This window comes from Apis cerana, linkage group LG4 (assembly GCF_029169275.1).
Source record: "Apis cerana isolate GH-2021 linkage group LG4, AcerK_1.0, whole genome shotgun sequence".
NCBI lineage: Eukaryota > Metazoa > Arthropoda > Insecta > Hymenoptera > Apidae > Apis > Apis cerana.
The window spans coordinates 550,873-557,043 of NC_083855.1; the positions used below are offsets into that span (position 1 = coordinate 550,873).

Below are 6,171 nucleotides of genomic sequence, written 5' to 3' on the forward strand. Positions count from 1 at the left end.
TGAGAATCTGATCAAATATCGATCAATAAACTCGTTTTCTGTTTCATGCAAAAGATAAAAAGATAAGACGATAATAATATAAGAAAGATAATATATAGGACAGAGATGTATATATACAATAAAAGAGACAAATGGATAAATAATACTACGATTATCGAATAATTTTTACAAATTATTATTTATATAATATTATTTATCATGAAAGATTTTATATTTTTTATTTATTTTTTTTTATCATTAATAATTGATATTATGACTTGATAAATCAAACTCGAGTCTATTGAACTTGAAAATTTTTATATAAAGTAAACGATCAATATTTTTTAATTTTCAATAGATTTTAATATGTTACCAATCTATAAATCATTTTTTTCTAAAACTCGTATTTGAATCAATTTTTAAAAAATGACATTTTTCAAATTTAAAAATGTTTTTTACATAATAATAATTATTCAATTGTTTTTAACCGAATAAAATAATATAAGTAAATTATTATATTATAAACATCTAAATATGATTAAATAATTATGAAAATTAAAAGGATATCTAAAGCACAATTTTTGTTAATATTATTCAATTTATTTTAAAAAAAGATTTTGAAAAAAATCTAATTATATCGTGCGATAGATTTTTCTATTAATGAAAATATTAAGAGAAATTAGAAAATCATTTTTGTTGTAAAATAAAATTTGCAACAGCGACAATGATATTTAATGATACTTTTTTCATGCTTAGCATACAGCATATCAGAATCGCGACAAAGCGATTGCTATCATTACCACTATTAGCCTTTTAAAAACTATTTAATTTCTATAAAAATTGAAAATAAAAACAATTTTGTAATTTTTTTTAATATTTTCTTTAGCAAAAAAATTTGCTCTATCGCATGATAAATGATTAAATTTTTTTCTAAATCTTTAATTTTTGAAATAAATTGAAAAATATCAACAAAAATTGATGCATTTTCAAGAATTCTTTTAATTTAATTTTTTTGATAATTATTTTCTAGATAATGTAATAACTATCTATTTTATTTTATTTTATTTTATTTGAAAGATCAAAACAATTAAATAATTATAAAAGCGTTACCAAGTTTAAAAATTGCATTTTTTTTTAAATCAATTTTTTTAAAAGATATAAATTCTAAAAAGCGATTTGCAGATTTATATTTAAAAAATAAAAATTTATAAAAAAATATTTATATTATAAAATCAAATATGTGTTGAAGAATATAATCAGAATATTTTTGTTCATTGATTATTAACAATTCGAGAATAAATAAAAAAATTTGATTTAGATATAGGATAGTAGAATATTGTTGCAGATAAATATATAAATTTTATGAATACAGGTTGAAAGAAAATCGATGATGGAACCATTGCTTTCTTTGTCTCGTTAAGAAACTCTCATTGAACTTCAATTTCCCTTCAATTGGCGATAACAAGGAGCTTTCTATTGTGAAAATCAAACACCATCGCAAATCAACATTTTACGTTTTTGTTCTATACAATTGAAATATTCCTTTTATAATATAAATATAAATGCCTAGATAAATCTTCTATATAATAATATATTGTTTCAAAAACCATTCAAATTTGTTTCTTGTAATTTGTGAATCTCATGTCATGTCAAACATCCATAATATAGTTATTTAATTTCAGTCAACAGAGAGAAGATTGATTCTGATACCACTGTGCAGCACACCAAGTTGGCCGATCACGGTGGCGCGTGAGCACGCGTGCTCGCGTCTATATCGGGATTTTTGTAGCAGTTTATCATTTTTGTGCCTATTCCCCTTTTATACCCCACCATGGTTTATTTAAAGTGTCACGAAGGCGAAGGCGTGCACGCGCATGCGCTCGCGCGCCGCCTGATGTTGGCCAACATGTTGGCTGTTAAAGGCCTTGCACCAACCGTGTTGCCAAACCGGTGCTAAGTGTGTGGGTGCGCATGGACTCTATGCATGTGTGTAAGTCGTGTACGTTCTTTGTGACAAATGCGCGAGCTCGCAAGCGCGCGTAACGCCATTCTTCGACGCCGTGCCAATCAGTGGTGGAATTGGAATCCGGTGCATCCTGAGAGTACATGCATCTCTAAATTTTCAATTTTCTTCTTCAGTTTGTTCTTTTTATTTATTCTCTTTTATTTGTTTCTCTTTTTTATTTCGGATTTTTAATTATGATAAGCTTAATCAAGATTACTCGTGTTATAATTTTCTTTCAAAATATTTTTAAATAACGTTATTTATTTTTAATAGCTTTATATATCTGTCTTTTTTCTTTTCTCGTAATATCTTTTGCAACAATTTATCTTCGTTTTATTATTTATAAATATTTATATTTTCGTGACATTTTTCAAAATAATTTTATTTTCTTTTATTCCTTCTTATTTGATTTATGAATGTAAACAAAATAGTAATATTATGTTTAACGAATTTTAACTATTTTACAATCTCTTTTTAAAAAATCTTATTTTATTAGAATACGAAATCAATTGAAGAAAATAAAAAAATAAAATATTCAAGTTATAGATTGAAATTGAGATATTTGAAGCCTATTAAAATCCATAAGGAAGTAATAAGAATGATTTTATCGATTCATTCGTTATATATTTTGGATGCAAACCACTGCAATATATTTATAGAAACAAAGACGATCAGATACTATCAGAGAAGTATATGTGAAATTCAATATAATAATATTTTTTTGTAAATATCTTGAAAATTAAGAAACATATATAGAAAAGAATTGTTAATTTCTTTATCATGTTAAAAAATCAAATTCACACTTAAATTATTATCGAAAATTTTTTTTAAAAAAATATATTATTAGATCTCTTTGATCTCTTGACTTTTTATATTAATAAAAAAAACAGTATCATCAAAAATCATAAGATAAAATTATCTTATCATTTTTCTGCAAAGATGATAAGCGTACAAAAATAAAGTTGGATTTATTGATTGATTCAATTTGAAAAATATAAAGTTTTCATATTTTTGAAATTTAATGTATCAGAAATATTACGAATTTAATTTTTTTATTTATTTCTAAAAAAATTAAAAATCTATATAAGATAATAATATATTTAGTTTATAATCATTTACGTTATATGAAATTAATATTCATAAAATAAATTTAAATTAATATATTTTATTTGTACATAATAGATCAGGAATTTATGCTTATAATAATTAAAGTTTCATATTTTTAAATATGTATATTTATTTATTAAATTAGGATGCAAATATATTGATTAATAACTGAATTAATTCATTTATTATCATATATACAAATAATACAATATAAGTACTTATTTATGGAATACTTTTGAAAAATCAATTTGAAAAGTCAAAACAAACAATAAACAAAATTTTCGATTAAGATTTATTTATTAAGAATAATTAGAATAAGAATAAAGGTAGAGTCTTAATTTATTCCCGTTTTGTTTTATCTAATTTCAATAATTTAATAATAAATTAAATAAATAAATAAACTTCAAATGATATTTTTGTATATAAATTTTTATTTTTGTAATTTTTTAAAATTAATCTTCTAACTATTCATAAATATATAAATATATAAACTATTTCATATAAAAATATATAAATATATTAATATTCTGTATATGTATAATTCTTAATATCAAATATCACTAATATAACGATAATGCTAACGACGATATAATAAAAGTACAATATGACAAATATTGCTTATTAATGCTAAATAAGAACTTATATTATATTAACTTACGCTAATTGTATACAATTTGTTTTAATTGGTATTAAAAATTTTTAACCAATTTTTAATGAAAAATAATTACAATAATAATATAAATTATCATATATTAATAAAAAAATTATACTAATATTAATTACCATATATATGTATAAGCAAATTCATAAAAAAGTTTGAATATATATAATATTTATCAATAAACATATATATCTGTTTTTATCGTCTTTAAAGAGAAAATTCATTATAAATAAATTTATGAATAACGAGTTAATAAAATGCTTTACTTCTTACATTTTCTTGATTTCTTTTTATAGATACTGAATTAATTGACTGGTAAAACAATCCTTCTCGTAACGATCCATCCTAGGACAAGTTGAAAGGCATTGTCCACGATCAAGGAAGAAATGTATTCATTGAAGGTAACGGGATACACCGTTTTCCCAGATCGAGTCGCGTACGTTTTTGCTGCTGTCCGTTACGTTCGTTTCATTCGAATACGAGCATGCCGGTCTATTCAAATCGGACACAAAGATGACTAGAGGAAGAACATGAACTGTGAACATACGAATTCCGATCGTGATCGCTGCGAATAATATATGTTATGATTTCAATGAAGGAAAGATAAAGAAATACTTCTTTAATCGATAAGTTTTCCAAGAAGTTTTTGAACAATTCATAACAAAATTTGATTTTAAAAATTAAAAATAAAATTATAAGAAATATGCATCGTTAAACAAATAAAATACATATAAAAATAATAAAAAAATATTTGTGCGGAACATATTTTGTTTTTAATAAATTAAAAAATTATAATGGAAATATATTTAATAAATAAACAGATGAAATGTATATGAAATTAATATTAGAAAAAAATGTATATTATGATAAATGATAATATAAAATCTTGAAAGTGGAATATCATATGTTAAAATAAATTTTTAAAATTACAATAGATAATTTTTGCAATAATAAAATATACGGAATTATAATTTGATGATAATGGAATGTTCTAGATCGAAATCGAGAAACTAAACTTACTATTAATATATTTGGAATTTTATTTTAACAATGAATAAAAATATGAATAAAAATAAATATATATTATAAGTTGAATATTAGAAGAATTACTTTGAGACGATGATCAATTTTTAAAAATTCATTTTTTTCGTTTCTTAAAATATAATTTTATAAATATAAAATATTTTAAATTAAAAATTCCACTTTTAATGCTCTTATTTATTGTTTAAATTTTAGTATTGTTATTTTTTTTATAAAAAATTTTTGCCAAATGAAATTATATTAAAAATATAAAAAAAAACTGTTGAAATTTTGAGAATTGATTTTATCTTTTTAAACAAATTTTTCGTCGATAAAAAATTGCTTCAATAACTTATTTTTATATATACATAATTTATATATACATATACATAAATTTTTTAAAATAGATATTTTTAATCTTTTTAAGATAATGAAAATTTTTATGACCATACTTTTTTATTTTTATATTATTGATTTTATACGTATAAATTTTTACTTTTTTAAACATTTAAACAATTTTTTTTAAATAAATTATAAATTATAATGAAACAGAATAAAGCAATCATTTTCCGGTAAAAATGATATTGAATATCCTACCATATTATTTTATATCTATTATCCCGTTATTTTATATATATTCTTAATTTATTAAATTAAAATATCTAAAATTTAACAATTTCTTTGTTAAAATATAACATAAATTTCAAATTTTTAGATAATTAAAGTGGCAAGATATTATTCATAGGATACAAACCACATGTTTTTTCATTATATCCACGATGATCGATAAACGATCGATCAGTATGAATTATTCATCACGGTGTATTAATTTAAACGTGTCACATCGATCAAGAGTTGTTCATCAGTGAATTAACACGGCGATCGATTTCGATCTGATAATACCCGATCCTTTTAATAGTGAGAGAAGCATCTTTCGCAATATTTTGATTAGAATCGATAATGGATCGCGATTTTACTCTGAAAGACTTATTAGAAGATGATGGTCAGTTTTGTTTGTTCGTGGAATTAAATTTTTTTTTAATATAAAATGTTGTGTGATATTCGATATACACACATGACAAATCAATATAGAAGACGAACTTGCATATAGTTATAAATGAATTTTGTAAATATTTTTAGAAAATCATTCCGTATTATATTTATATTAATCATTATTTATTTATTATATTATTATTAATTTATTTGTATTTATTGTCAAACTGATATCTTTCTTTTTTTATTTTATTAAATATACGATTATTTTATAATTATATTATTTTGTAGAAATTCTTAAAGAATTACTAAAACTGTATAATATATTTCAATTATTTATCAGTTGTATTAAGATAATTTATCTTTTGAATTTTTTAAATGATAATTTTAATAGTTTCAATTTTAT

The 6,171-nt window shown here is 21.3% G+C and overlaps 1 long non-coding RNA gene across 1 annotated transcript; it reads left to right on the plus strand.

Annotated features, from left to right (window-relative positions):
• Positions 1-1,852: 1,852 nt before the first annotated feature.
• On the plus strand, positions 1,853-4,842 carry LOC133665938 (uncharacterized). The gene is made up of 2 exons (XR_009829410.1): positions 1,853-2,117; positions 4,049-4,842. It is a non-coding gene; the product is annotated as an uncharacterized LOC133665938 (long non-coding RNA).
• The last annotated feature ends 1,329 nt before the right edge of the window (positions 4,843-6,171 follow it).